This window comes from Giraffa tippelskirchi, chromosome X, assembly GCF_054371585.1.
Source record: "Giraffa tippelskirchi isolate mGirTip1 chromosome X, T2T-mGirTip1v1.2.pri, whole genome shotgun sequence".
In the NCBI taxonomy this organism is placed as follows: Eukaryota; Metazoa; Chordata; class Mammalia; order Artiodactyla; family Giraffidae; genus Giraffa; species Giraffa tippelskirchi.
The window spans coordinates 2,367,243-2,380,280 of NC_137289.1; the positions used below are offsets into that span (position 1 = coordinate 2,367,243).

General features: G+C 50.5%; 1 long non-coding RNA gene across 1 annotated transcript; it reads right to left on the minus strand.

Moving 5' to 3' along the window:
• Nucleotides 1-2,195: 2,195 nt before the first annotated feature.
• On the minus strand, nucleotides 2,196-3,515 carry LOC145536081 (uncharacterized). The gene is made up of 3 exons (XR_014075649.1): nucleotides 3,211-3,515; nucleotides 2,752-2,880; nucleotides 2,196-2,572 (listed from the first exon to the last, which is right to left on the minus strand). It is a non-coding gene; the product is annotated as an uncharacterized LOC145536081 (long non-coding RNA).
• Between the last annotated feature and the right edge of the window lie 9,523 nt (nucleotides 3,516-13,038).

Below are 13,038 nucleotides of genomic sequence, written 5' to 3' on the forward strand. Positions count from 1 at the left end.
TGGTACACACCCACCAAGTCCCGATGCCGCATGTCCACGAGGCCACGGCCCGCCGTATCCTCCTGGCCCGAGGGCACTGTGGACACCAGGCCCTGACATGGCATCTCCGCCAGGTCCTGGAGCGTGAGGTGCCTGCACCACCTCTGGGGCTCCAGCCGCGGCTGCACCTGCCTCTCCAGCACCTCCGAGGCCCTCGTGCCCTTCAGGGCCATTTGGGTCACCAGGGCCATCCAGGCCTCCCTGGCCTTCAGCACCTCCCGCCACACCACCTTCGCCAGCACCTGGGTCTGCGGCCTCCATGACCACTCACGCCCACCACGGCCAGCCCGACCATCTGAGGGGCTGAGGCACCCAAAGGAAACCACGCCCCTGGGTTCGTGACGTTACTATGGGTGCCGATAACGCCTATGCAATCAGGCCCTGACAGCAGTCCCTGGATGTCCCTCCTAGGTGGCTATGAGCACGTGACTGTTTCCCGCCAAACGTGGAAACACCAAGTGAGCCCCTTCCCCTTACACCTCTGCTGCCATGTTCACATGTGACCAGCCTGCTGACTTCAACTTCTGGAAGGGAGTCGAGCACAAGGGCCAGGCCCTGTCCATCCCATTCGTGTCCCACACGTAGCTCAAGTCTCCATGCTTGTGCGTGCATGTGGGCATGTGCAGGTGCATGCACACGGGGGTGCGCTGGGAACCGGCCCTGCAGTCCTGAGACCAAGAATGCGAAGTGGGCTGTTCCTGCCCACCTGGAGAGGGAAGTGGGGACTACTGTTGTGCCCACTGGGGAAGGCATGGGGCAGGGATGCTTGGGGGTCCGGGCACACAGACTGCAGGGACTCCAGGCTGTGGGTGTGCCCCGGGCTCCTCAGAAGCACCGGAGGAACCAGCTAGACTCAAGGGCAGAGGGAAGGGCCATGTTCCCCTGGACACCTACAGTCTCTTGCCCTCTCCTGCTGGCACAACTCTCATGGCTTTCCCCTCCCCAGGAACAATGTCTTCAGGCTATCCAGAGGGCTGGAGGTACCGGGGGACCTCAACTGGAATGTGACCCTGTGTCTACTGGCCTGCTGGTCTACTTCTGTGTCTGGAAGGGGGTCAAGTCAACAGGCAAGGTACAGCCGGGGGAGACCACGGGGCTGGGGCAGCACTGCCTGGGTGTGGGGTTCATCTGCCAGGGACCACTGGTGCCACGGGAGGTGACTGCATCAGGGGTTGTACTTCAATCCGATCCCTGAGCCCCACCCCCTGGCTGGAGAGTCCTCGGCCCCCCCAGCAGACTTCCCTCACCCCCACTGGAGGGGAAGAGCCACCAGCAGTGGCTGACCCTTTCCTGTGTGGGGGGCATCCCTGTCCCACCTTTCCACCCTCCCAGTTTCTGTTGATTCTGGCTCCCAGTCAGTTTTAGGGTGTGCAAAGACCTGGTCTACTGCCTATGTCTGTCCCCTGCTCTGTGGCCAAGAGGACACCAGCGGGGAGCCTGGACATGTCAATGTATGGCAGTAACCACTGTAATATTGTAAAGTAATTAGCCTCCAATTAAAAAGATAAATTAATTTTTAAAAAAAGAAAGAGAGAAGTAAACAGGTCAGTATTTCTAATTGTTGGAATATATTAATACTTTAAGGAAATAACCATTAATGGAAAGATTTATAAATTCCACTAATTCATTAACCATAGTAATGAAAAACGTGGAAACAACTTACATGTTCCATAATGAGATTATTATTGTTGTTGTTCTTTTTATGTAAAGACCCAATTTTAATTTTTTGGCCACGCCACACGACATGTGGGATCGTAGTTCTGCTGCCAGGGATTGAACCTGCAGCCCTTACACTGGAAGTGCATAGTCTTATCCACTGGACTGCCTGGGAAGTCCCAATAATTACATTATGATGCATCTTATATCTATTCAATAACACATTTCTGAAGAGATTTTAGAAAGTGGAAAAGCTAGTATACTAAATGAAAAAAAATTCAGGAAAAAAATTAAAGCTAAACTTGATAACTTCTACATTACATGCTGTTATACATTTAATGTGCAAGTACAACTAGAAAATATTCTTAAATGTTGACAGAATTAATTTAGTGCTGAACATAGGGCTCAATTTTGATTTTTCCTAATTAGTTTTTAATTACCTTGTCCTAATGGAATATCTGAATTTCAGAACCTTCCCTATAACACGAGAACAAAGATAAAAAGTTTTTTTTTTTAATCCAGAAGCACATTAGCTGAAAAGAAACTGAGTCACATAAAGTGACTTAGCTTTATTTTCTGCTGTAACAAACACTGAAGCACCCCACTCCTTAAGCAGCAGGGCAACAAAGCAAGTGAACCAACAGAGACCAAAGGCCAGTAAAGGCAAAAACTTAGACTCAAATAACAAAGTGGCGATGCCTCTTAGTTTGAATTCCCTATGCCCCGCCGAGCAGGGTGCACAAGGTTAGGCCTCAGCCCCTTTCCTCAGCGAGGTGGGAGCCCAAGGCTCCGAATGTTCCAAATCATCAGGGAAAGCTGATCGAGGAATGGGTTGATGGAAATTCGGATGAAAGCCAGGTCTTCAGCAGTCCATGTACTAAAAGCAGGGAAAAGAAAATCAGGTTAAAGGGAAGATTGCTCCTGTAGGTCCAGGGTACCAACCCCCCTCCTTATACCAAGCCCCTCAGTGTCTCCATCATAGCACGCTTAAGAGGGAGCTCAGACCACAGCACCTGCCACCCCCCACTTCCCAAGGCAAACTCGTCTGGAACTGACACAAGCAGGTCACTGCCATTCACTGCAAATTCCTTCCGAACCAATCCTTGGTGGCGCTGGGCATCTGGGAGCAGAGATCTGCGAGCCATGTCTGCCTCCAGGGGTGACTGGAAAGGCACTCTGAGTGTGCTGGGAGAGACACGGTTAAGGCACCACCCATTACAGAATTTGCTGATTATCTCGGGCTTCCTCGCACCTCAGAGGCCTGCTTTTACCCCAGGATGCCCATCCTCCTGACCACAACCTGAGACCACCCTGAGCTGTCTCCCTAACCCTTCTGTCCATCTTCCCCACCCTCCAGGCTCCTCAGGCCTTGACAACCTCCTTTCCTGCCAGGCTGCCCAGTCCTGCTGCCCCGGATCGCCCCCGTACTCCCTTCTATCCCTTCCTCAGGCTGCCGGCATGTTTCCCTCCACCACACCACTGACCCCGCCCAGAAAGGCTCCCTGAAAAGGATACAGCACCGCCTCTCCACGTCTAGGCCTTACAGCCAAGGGTGCTACATCTCCAGCGGGTCCTAGGCCACCTGGTGCCCGCTCACCCCGGGCACGAGCTCCAGCGTCTTCCATCACCGCTCTTCCTCTGCCAGGCCCACCCCCGCCTTCTGGGGCCCGGGGACGATCCTCACCTTCAGCGCTGCCTGAACCACTCTGGCAAGGAGGTGCTCTGGAGCTATGCTGGTCATCTCGGCCCTCTGCGCCACCGGCACCACCACCCGACGCCTGCATGGCTGCTGTGCGTCTCCCTCAGACGCCAAATAAGGGGCGGAGAGACTGGGCCGCTCACGAAGTCCCTCCCCTTCTGCGCAAGGACGCCAAAAGTGCGCCTGCGCACACAGCCCAGCCACCCACGGGCTGCTATGGAGACCCTGTGAGGCTGGAGGGACTCGGCTCTGTCACAACGCCACGCTCCTTTCAGGTGCCCCCGATGCGCCTGCGCACACGGGCCCCTCCAGTGCCGGCTCAGATGGCGTGGAATGGAGCCCGCCAAGTGTCCACAGAGATGCCACTGAGACACAAATGCCGACTTTCCCGTCTCATGGCCTAAAGCTAGTTCCACAATGCGACTTTCATTTCTCCAACGTATGCCACAGAAGGGTCTCACTGGACTAAGGTGGGAGTCGAGGGCAAGGGGCCAAGCCACACCACCCACCCTGGTCCCCTTTTTGCCCAGTCCACATCATAGCTGTGTTCTTTGACCGTAGTGATAGCTAGCACTTCCTATGGTCCAAGCGTTATTTCAAGTGCTTTCATGTGTTCGTCCATCACGTCCGTTTTCAGACAGTATTGCCATGGCACAGGCCTCCCTTGTGGTTCAGCTGCTAAAGAATCTGCCTGCAGTGTGGGAGACCTGGGTTTGATCTCTGGGTTGGGAAGATCCCCTGGAGAAGGGAAAGGCTACCCACTCCAGTATTCAGGCCTGGAAAATTCCATGGACTGTATAGTCCATGGGGTCGCAAAGAGTCGGACACCCCTGAACGACTTTAGTTCACTTCACGTTGCCATGTCAGTCTCCTGTCTCCCATGATGCAGGTCTCCTGCAAACAAATCACACACACCCACTCTCTCCCCAACACCAGCGACTCAAAGTCTTGGGCATTTTGGTTATTGCATTTCTGAAAACTATGATGACTGCAGTGCTCCATCAGGCACTGGACTTAGGTTAGGTCTGAATGGTGAGATCTGCAAAGGATAGTGATAATGACAATGACAAATAATGTGTGTGACACAGACAGTGACAGAACTATGAAGGAAAGAGAGTGTATGATAGAATGAGTTTGCAGAGAGTTTACCACTCTGATAGGTGAATGCTTTTGAATGAGTGTGACAGAGTGAATGTGTGATTGGGACAGGAATTTAAAGGGACAGAATGTCATGGGAAGAGACTAAGATGCAGAAACTAAGCAGAGCGAGTGTATGTCAGAGTGTCAGAGAGACATTCTCAGAGAGATAGGGTGTGAGAGAGAATAAGTGTGATGGAAAAAGAATTATAGAGTGACGCAGGAATATTAAAGAAAGCATGTGTGTGATGGTACTCTGACTCAGTATGAGAAAGTAAATGTGAGAGACAATATCGGTGAAAGAAAATGGGTCTGTCACACATATCAGAGTGTGACAGGGAATGAACCTTACAGTGGGAGGCAGCAGCCTGGGCAAGTGGGTCAGTCCTCGGAGCCCATGTTTCCCCCCCGGGGTGGCCGTCCCCAGGTCTCCGCTGGTCTGGAGATTGCAAATTGACTTGGTTCAGTTGCCCAAGTAACACTGCTGTTAATAAAGCTAGTGGATGAGATGTAATTCCAGCAGAAATATTCAGATCCCTAAAGGAGGATGCCATCAGGTTTTGCATTCATTATGTCAGCAATTCTGGAAGACCACAGGACTGGAAAAGATCAATCCTCATCACAGTTCCTAAGAAGGGAAGTAACAAAGAATGTGCTAACCATTGGACAACCGCACTCATCTCCCATGCTAGTAAGGTGATGCTTAAAATCTTGCATGCTAGGCTTCAGCATTATGCAAACCAAGAGCTTCCAAATGTCCAAGCTGAGTTTAGAAAAGGAAGAGGAACTAGAGATCAAATTGCCAACATTCGCTGGACTATGGAGAATGCAAGGGAATTTCAGAAAAACATCTACATCTGTTTCCTTGACTATGCTAAAGCCTTTGACTGTGTGGATCATGATAAACTGTGGAAAGCCCTTAGAGAGATGGGAATACCAGACCATCCTACCTGTCTCCTGAGTATCCTGTATGCAGGTCAAAAACCAACAGTTAGAACCTAGTATGAAACAACTGATTAGTCAAGATCGAGAAAGAAGTATGACAGGGCTGTCTTCTGTCATCCTGTTTGTTTAATCTATATGCTGAGCACATCAAGAGAAATGCCAGGCTGGATGATTTACAAGCCAGAATCAAGATAGGCAGGAGAAGCATCATCTACCTCAGATATGCGGATGATACCACTCTAATGGCAGAAAGCAAAGAGGAACTAAAGAGCCTCTTGATGAGAGTGAAGGAGGAGAATGAGAAAGTTGGCTTAAAACTCAACATTCAAAACACTAAGATCATGGCATCTGGCCCCATTACTGCATGGCAAATAGAAAGGGAAAAGGTGGAAGTAGTGACAGATTTCCTCTTCTTGGGCTCCAAAATCACTGCAGATGGTAACTGCAGCCATGAAGTCAGAAGACGATTAGACAGAGTGTTGAAAAGCAGAGACATCACTCTACCAACAAAGGTCTGTATAATCAAGGCTATGGTCTTCACAGGATCACGTATGATTGTGAGAGCTGGACCCTAAAGAAGTCAGAGCACCAAAGAATTGATGCCTTCAAACTGTGGTGCTGGAGAGGACTTCTGAAAGTCCCTTGGACAGCAAGAAGATCAAACCAGTCAATGTTAAGGGAGATCAACCCTGAATATTCACTGGAAGGATGGATGCTGAAGGTGAAGCTCCAGTATTTTGGTCATCTGGTTCAAACAGATGACTCATTGGCAAAGTCCCTGATGCAGGGAAAGATCGAGGGTAGAAGGAGAAGAGGGTGTCAGAGGATGAGATGGCTGGACGGCATCATGGATGCAATGAACATGAACTTGGGCAAACTCCAGGAGGTGGTGAGGGACCGGGAGGCTTGGTGTGCTGCAGTCTATGGGGTTTCAGAAAGTTGGACACAAATGGGCAACTGAACAACTATAGCTGCCCAGCTGTATAAGGGTCCTTGTTTTTGCTTCCCTGGTGGTCCAGTGGTTAAGAATCTGCCTGCCAATGCAGGGCACATGTGTTTGATCCCTGGGCCAGGAAGATCCCACCTGCCCAGGGCAACTAAGCCCGTGTGCCACCACGACTGAGCTCACCACAGTCTAGAGTCTGTGCTCCTCCACAAGGAAGCCTCCACAATGAGAAGCCTGAGCACAGCAACTAGAGTAGCCCCTGCTGGCTGCAAGTACAGAAAACCTGCACAGAGTTAACAAGATGCGGCACAGCCAAAAACTAACAAAAATTTTTCATAAATAAAAGTTTTCAAAAGGGTCCTTGTTTCCAGCTATAGCCTTCTCAGACATTGAAGATTTCAGTTAATTAAGTTCATCCTATACTAAGATCTGCTCTGGTCCTACAGAGTCAATCTTAAAAAGTAAGACTCAAAAGGATCAAACTGTTTTTTCCAAGCAACTCAACAGGATTCCAGAATAAAGCTCAAGAATAAGTTTAGGAATAGAAAAAAGTCAAGCATGCAAGGGAAATTTGATAATGCTTGGCATCCAATCTAAAATTACCAGGAGGCAAAGAAGCAGGAAAATCCAACCCATTATGACAGAAATTGGTGTGTTGTTGTTGTTGTTGTTGTTCAGTTGCTCAATTGTGTCTAACTCTTTTTGACACCATGGACTGAAGCAGGCTAGGCTTCCCTGTCCTTCACCATCTCTCAGAAATTGTTCAAACTCATGTCCATTGACTCGTGATGCCATCCAACCATTTCATCCTCTATTGTTCCCTTCTCTGCCTGCCTTCAATCTTTCCCAGCATCAGGGTCTTTGCCAATGAGTTGGCTATTCATATCAGGTGGCCAAAGTGTTGGAGATTTCATTTTAACAGAAATCAGTTAAAATGCATCAATTGGAAAAGAAGAAATAAATGCGTATTTATTTACAGACAAGATGATTGTCTAAGTAGGAAGTTCAACGAGATCTACAAAAGAGCTATTACAATTAATTTAGCAAGGTTTCAGGATACAAGGATACTCTTGAGAGTGCCTTGGACTGCAAGGAGATCAAACCAGTCAATTCTAAAGGAAATCAGTTCTGAATATTCATTGGAAGGACTGATGCTGAAGCTGAAGCTTCAAAACTTTGGCCAGCAGATGTGAAAACCTAACTCCCTGGAAAAGACCCTGATGCTGGGAAAGATTGAAGTCAAAAGGACAAAGGGACAATGGAGGTTGAGATGGTTTGACAGCATAACTCACTCAATGGATATGAATTTGAGCAAACTCCAAGAGACAGTGGGGAGAGAGAGCCTGATGTGGTACAGTTCATGGGGTCTGAAAGAGACGACTACACACAACTTAAGAGACTGAAGAACAACAACATTCTGGTATTGTATCTTAATATATAAATGTAACTAGAGCTTCCCTGATAGCTCAGTTGGTAAAGAATCCGCCTGCAATGCAGGAGACTCTGCTTTGATTCCTGGGTCAGGAAGATCCTCTGGAGAAGGGAAAGGCTACCCACTCCAGTGTTCTGGCCTAGAGAATTCCACGGACTGTATAGTCTATGGGGTCGCAAAGAGTTGGACACGACTGAGCGACTTTCACTTCACTACACTTCATAAAATGAGAAAATATTCCCAAATTAATACTGAATGGCAGTAAACTACTATCTTATTCTCCCACTTCTTAGATTGTCTTCAATTATGCTGTATTCCTTGAATATCTGGATCTCAGAACCTCCCCTCCAACCAGAAGACAAATACAGTATTAGGACGTGTAGAAGCTAAAAATACAGTCAGAGATAGCACAGTAGCTCAGTTTTATTTTCAGCAGTTAACAATCACCAAACAAACTATGTGGACCCTGAGCCCCTAAGCAGCAGCACAGGCACAAGATGAAGACCAATCCACCTACTGCAGAAAGCAATGCCCTGGGGAAGGACACTTGAGGCTAGGGCACATAGGCTAGGTTTATCCCCGATTTTCATGAAGAGGCTCAGTAAAAAGGCGGGGGGCACATAGTGCTGCAAAGTCCGCATCACCAGGGGAATCTTCTGCAGACAGAGGGTGATTGATGTCTGGAGCAGGGCATGGTCTTCAGCACTCGATTGGCTAAAAGGGAGGGAAAATGAAATTCAAGCTCCTGTTGAGAAGGAGGAAGAGAAGCACGTCCTCCCTCTGTCCCCGCACACCGACAGAGCCCAGAGCACCACACTTCTCCTCTAGGCTTAACCCTCCATTATGGCTCCTCCTAGGCCCACCACCCCTCCCCTGCCCCGGCCCCCCTTAGAACTGACAGAACCAACAGCCGGCCATTAACATCAAGCTCCTTTCGAATCCACCGTCGCAGTGCAGTACATCGAGACAGGAAGAGGCGGGCGATCTACGCCTCTGCAAGCGATGAGAAAGGCACGGTGAGGCTACTGGTGGAGATATGGTTAAGGCACCATCCACATGACTCATTTTGCCTGTGTGTCAGGCTCCCTGCTCATGGAGACCCGCCTTCTCCCACAAGGCCGCCACCTAGGCTGTCCGGACCTCCCAGCCTATAACCTAAGGACACCCTGGATAACACCACTGGACTCTCTGGCTCCCTTCAGGTTGCTTTTCCTCACTATCTTCCCCTGGCAGCCAGACCACCCCTGACCCTTACCCTCCAGCCCCCAGAGTACCCTCCTCCTACACTTTAGGCCCCACCACCTGCAACCCCCCAAACCACCCCTAGCCCACACCCCGACCCTCGCAGTCGCCCGGCCCACTGGGACTCCTGGAGTAGGATACAACTGGAGGGCTTGGTTACTCAGAACTGCGGCTCCGGGTGCAGCATCTCCACAGGGCCCTGGTGCTTGGAGTGCCCCCGGAATCTGTGGAATGGCACCGGCTGTGCCATCTGACTCTCCTGCAGCGCTGGGGCCTCTGGGATCAGCCAAGTTGCCAACGCCACCAGGAGCTCCACGACTGATGGCGTCACCAGGGCCAGCTGGGTCGCCAGGGCCATCGCGGCCACCAGCATCACCTGGCACACCTTGGCTGACACGTGCCGTGCCCACTACAAAGGCCACAGCTCCTGCATCTTCATCTGCTGCCCTCAGGGCTCCTCCACCGTGTGCCTCGGACTCCATCTTGAACCCCTCTCCCCTTCCCTCTGCGTTGGGAAAGACTGAACCCTCCCTACAGAACCCAGCCCTGTAGTGCGACTTTCAACCAAGCATCGGCAGAGCGCCTGCACACACACACCCTGGTCCTGGCTCACGATTGGTTACCACCGACCATTGGATCCCGCAGTGGCTGCAGGCTCTCGGGGAATGGGCGCTCCCTGCAGAAGCTTCACGCGTTCGCGCGCCATGTCGCCCCAATGAGCCTGCACAGACACACACCCAGGTGGTCTGCATCCTCTAAGTCAGCCCTGCCTCAGGCCCAGAAACCTGGTAAACAGCTTAGCAAGGAGACCTCTGGGTGGCACTCCACCCTTTAGTGTGGAGACAGCTCCTCAGTGCGCATGCCCAAACAGACCCTGCCCCACTCCTCAGGGCACGTGCCTGTTTCAGGTCCAAGCCTGCAAACCTCAAGTGAGCCCCGGTCCCAGTGCACCTCCAAGACTGCACTGCTGCCAACCTGGCTACACTCACAGGTGAGCATCCTGCTGAGCGCAGGTCCTTGTCATCGACTTCTGGAAGGGAGTCGGGCACCCCTGGGTCAGGCCTGGTCTGTCCCTCTGGTGTCCCACACGTAGCTCACGTGTGTGTGCGTGTGTGTGCATGTGTGTCCATGTGCGCGTGGGCAGGTGCATGCACATGGGCATCTGATGTGCATGTCTGTGTATGTGTGCCCGAGAGAGAGAGAGCGCTTGTGCTCAGGTGCTAGCCCATGTGCGTGTATGTGTATGTGAAAGAGTGCGTGTGCAGGGGTGCATGCACATAGGCGTGTGCATGTGTGTTTGTGGAGGTGCTTGCAAATTGGCGTTCGCAAATGCGTGTGTGTGAGAGAGCATGTGGTCAGGTGTATGCACATGGGCATGTGTGTGTGTGTGAAAGAGAGCACGGGTCAGAGGCATGCACATTGGCATCTGTGTGTGCTTGTGTTCATGTGCAGGTGCCTTTGTGTGGCAGTGCATGGGACCCAATCCTGGAGTCCTGAGACTAGGAATGCAGAGCGGGCTGTGCCTGCCCGCCTGGGGACAGAAGTGGGGACTGCTGTTGAATTCACTGGGGATGGCATGGGGCAGGGCCACCTAGGCTCCAGGCATACAGACTGCAGGGACTCCAGGCTGGGAACTTAGACTCCCCCAGAAGCACCAGTTGGACCAGCTGCACTCAAGGGCTGCCAGAAGGGCAAAGCCCCCCAGGACACCCCCAGTCTCTTGGCCTCTGCTGGCACAAAAGTCATGGGCTTTCCCTCTACAGGAACAAAGTCTTGCGGCTCTCTGGAGGGCTGGAGGTGCCAGGGGCCCTCAACTGGGAGGTGACCCTGTGTCTGCTGGCCTGCTGGGTGCTGGTCTACTTCTGGTCTGGAAATGGGTCAAATCAACCCACACAGTACAGCCAGGGTTGATGATGGGGCTGGGGCACTACTGCCTGGGAAGTGGAACCGCTGGTGCCACGGGAGGTGACTGGATCAGGGCCACTGCCCGAGGAGGGGGCAGATACTTCGATCAGGCCCCGTGATCCCCACCCCCTGGCTGGATAGGCCTCTCCGAGGCCCTCCAAATCCAAGGCCAGGAGCCTTCCCCCACCCCCAGTGGAGGGATTATATTTTCCTCCATTATCATGTTAGCTGTGGGAGTTTTGTAGTTTACCTTGATCAGAATAAGAAAGTCTGTTTGTAGTCCTAGTTTTCTGACAGTTTTTATCATAGTGGTTGTTGAATATTGTCAAATGCTTTCATGGCATCTATTGAACTGATCATGTGGTTTTTCTCCTGTGTTTTCTTAATATGATGAACAACACTGGTTGATGATTTTTTAATGCGTAACCAATCTTTCATTCGTGGGGTAGGTCTCATTTGGTCATAATGCTTTATATATTGCTGGATTAAATTTGCTAACATTTCATTTTTTGTGCTTAACTTAATGAAGAATATTGGTCTATGGTTTTCTTTTCTTGCAATGTCTTCACCTGGGTTTGGTATTTTGTAAGGCTGGCCTCATAAAATGATTTGAGAAGTGTTTCCCGTCCTCTACTTTCTGAAAGAATTTGTATGGGATTGGTGATATTTCTCCTTTAAGTATTTCATAGCATTCACTAGTTAAGTCACATGGGCCTGGAGTTTTCTGTTCTGTATCTTTGATAGATTTGGGGAATTTAGGGTTTTCACTTTCTTCTTGAGTTAGTTTTGGGAATTTGTGTCATTCTAGGAATCTCTTAATTTCATCTAAATTGGCACATTAAAGACTCTGCCTGCCAACATGAGAGACACAACAGACACAGGTTCGATGCCTGGGTGAGGGAGAGTCCCTGGAGAAGGAAATGGGAAACCACTCCAGTATTCTTGCCTGGAAAATTCCGTGGAGAGAAGAGCCTTGTGGGCTACAGTCCATGGGTCGCAAAGAGTCAGACACGATTCTCCCCCCCACACACATACACATGTAATTTTAATCCAGGAGAAAGCAGAGGTTAGAGAAGTGGTTACAGTTCAGGATGGAGCAAGATAAAACATGAGGAGGACTTCCCTGGGGGTTCAGTGGATGGGGATCCACCTGCCAATGCAAGGAACACTGCTTCAATGCCCGGTCCTGGAAGATCCAACATGCCACAGAGCAACTGAGTCTGTGCTCTAGAGCCCATGTTCTGCAATAAGAAAAGTGACGGCGACGAGAAGCCTGTGCTCAGCAACTAGAGTGTAGACACCGCTCGCCACAACTAGAGAAAGCCCGTGTTCATCAATGAAGACAAGCACCGGCAAAAGTATACGAATAAAGTCAACATGATGAGAGCACAGCCCCCACTCCCTACAACTGGAGAAAGCCTGTTTGCAGCAAGGAAGGCCCAGCATAGGCAAAAATAAATAAATAAAATCAACAGGAGGAGAGGGGAGCAGGCCAGCTTCTCCAAGTAAAGGGCAGTGCGGTGCTGGACTAGGGATCCTGTATGAAAGCCAAGTGGGAAGTAAAGCATTGCAGTTACTTACAGATGACTAAATGAGCTCTCTGTCCAAGCTCCCTGTGGGTGCTAAAAAGGGGGAGCCCTGAGCAGACGTTGTTATAGTTTTAGTTGTAGGTTTAGCAGATATTAATAGGTTTTCACCATCATCCCTGGAGAAAAACTGTGTCAGGCCAGTTTGCATGAAAGTAAACCGGATTCTCATGGATATGTAGAGAGTAGGTGTGGACACTCTGGTCAGACATGTGGGAGGAAAGCCCAAAGATCGTACAGAGCAAGGGTCTAGCGTGTTGACTTCTGTCATCCATACACAAGTGGAAATTCATGAATTAAGCAGACCCACCTGAGGGTCTGCCATTAGAGCAGAAGGACAGTCGGTGGGACATCTAGGTGGCTCTGACTCCCGCCTCCACAGGCGACACCAAGAGGACACCCTCATACACCCCCACTGAGGGGACTGGTCACAGTTTCCCAGGAGCAGAAA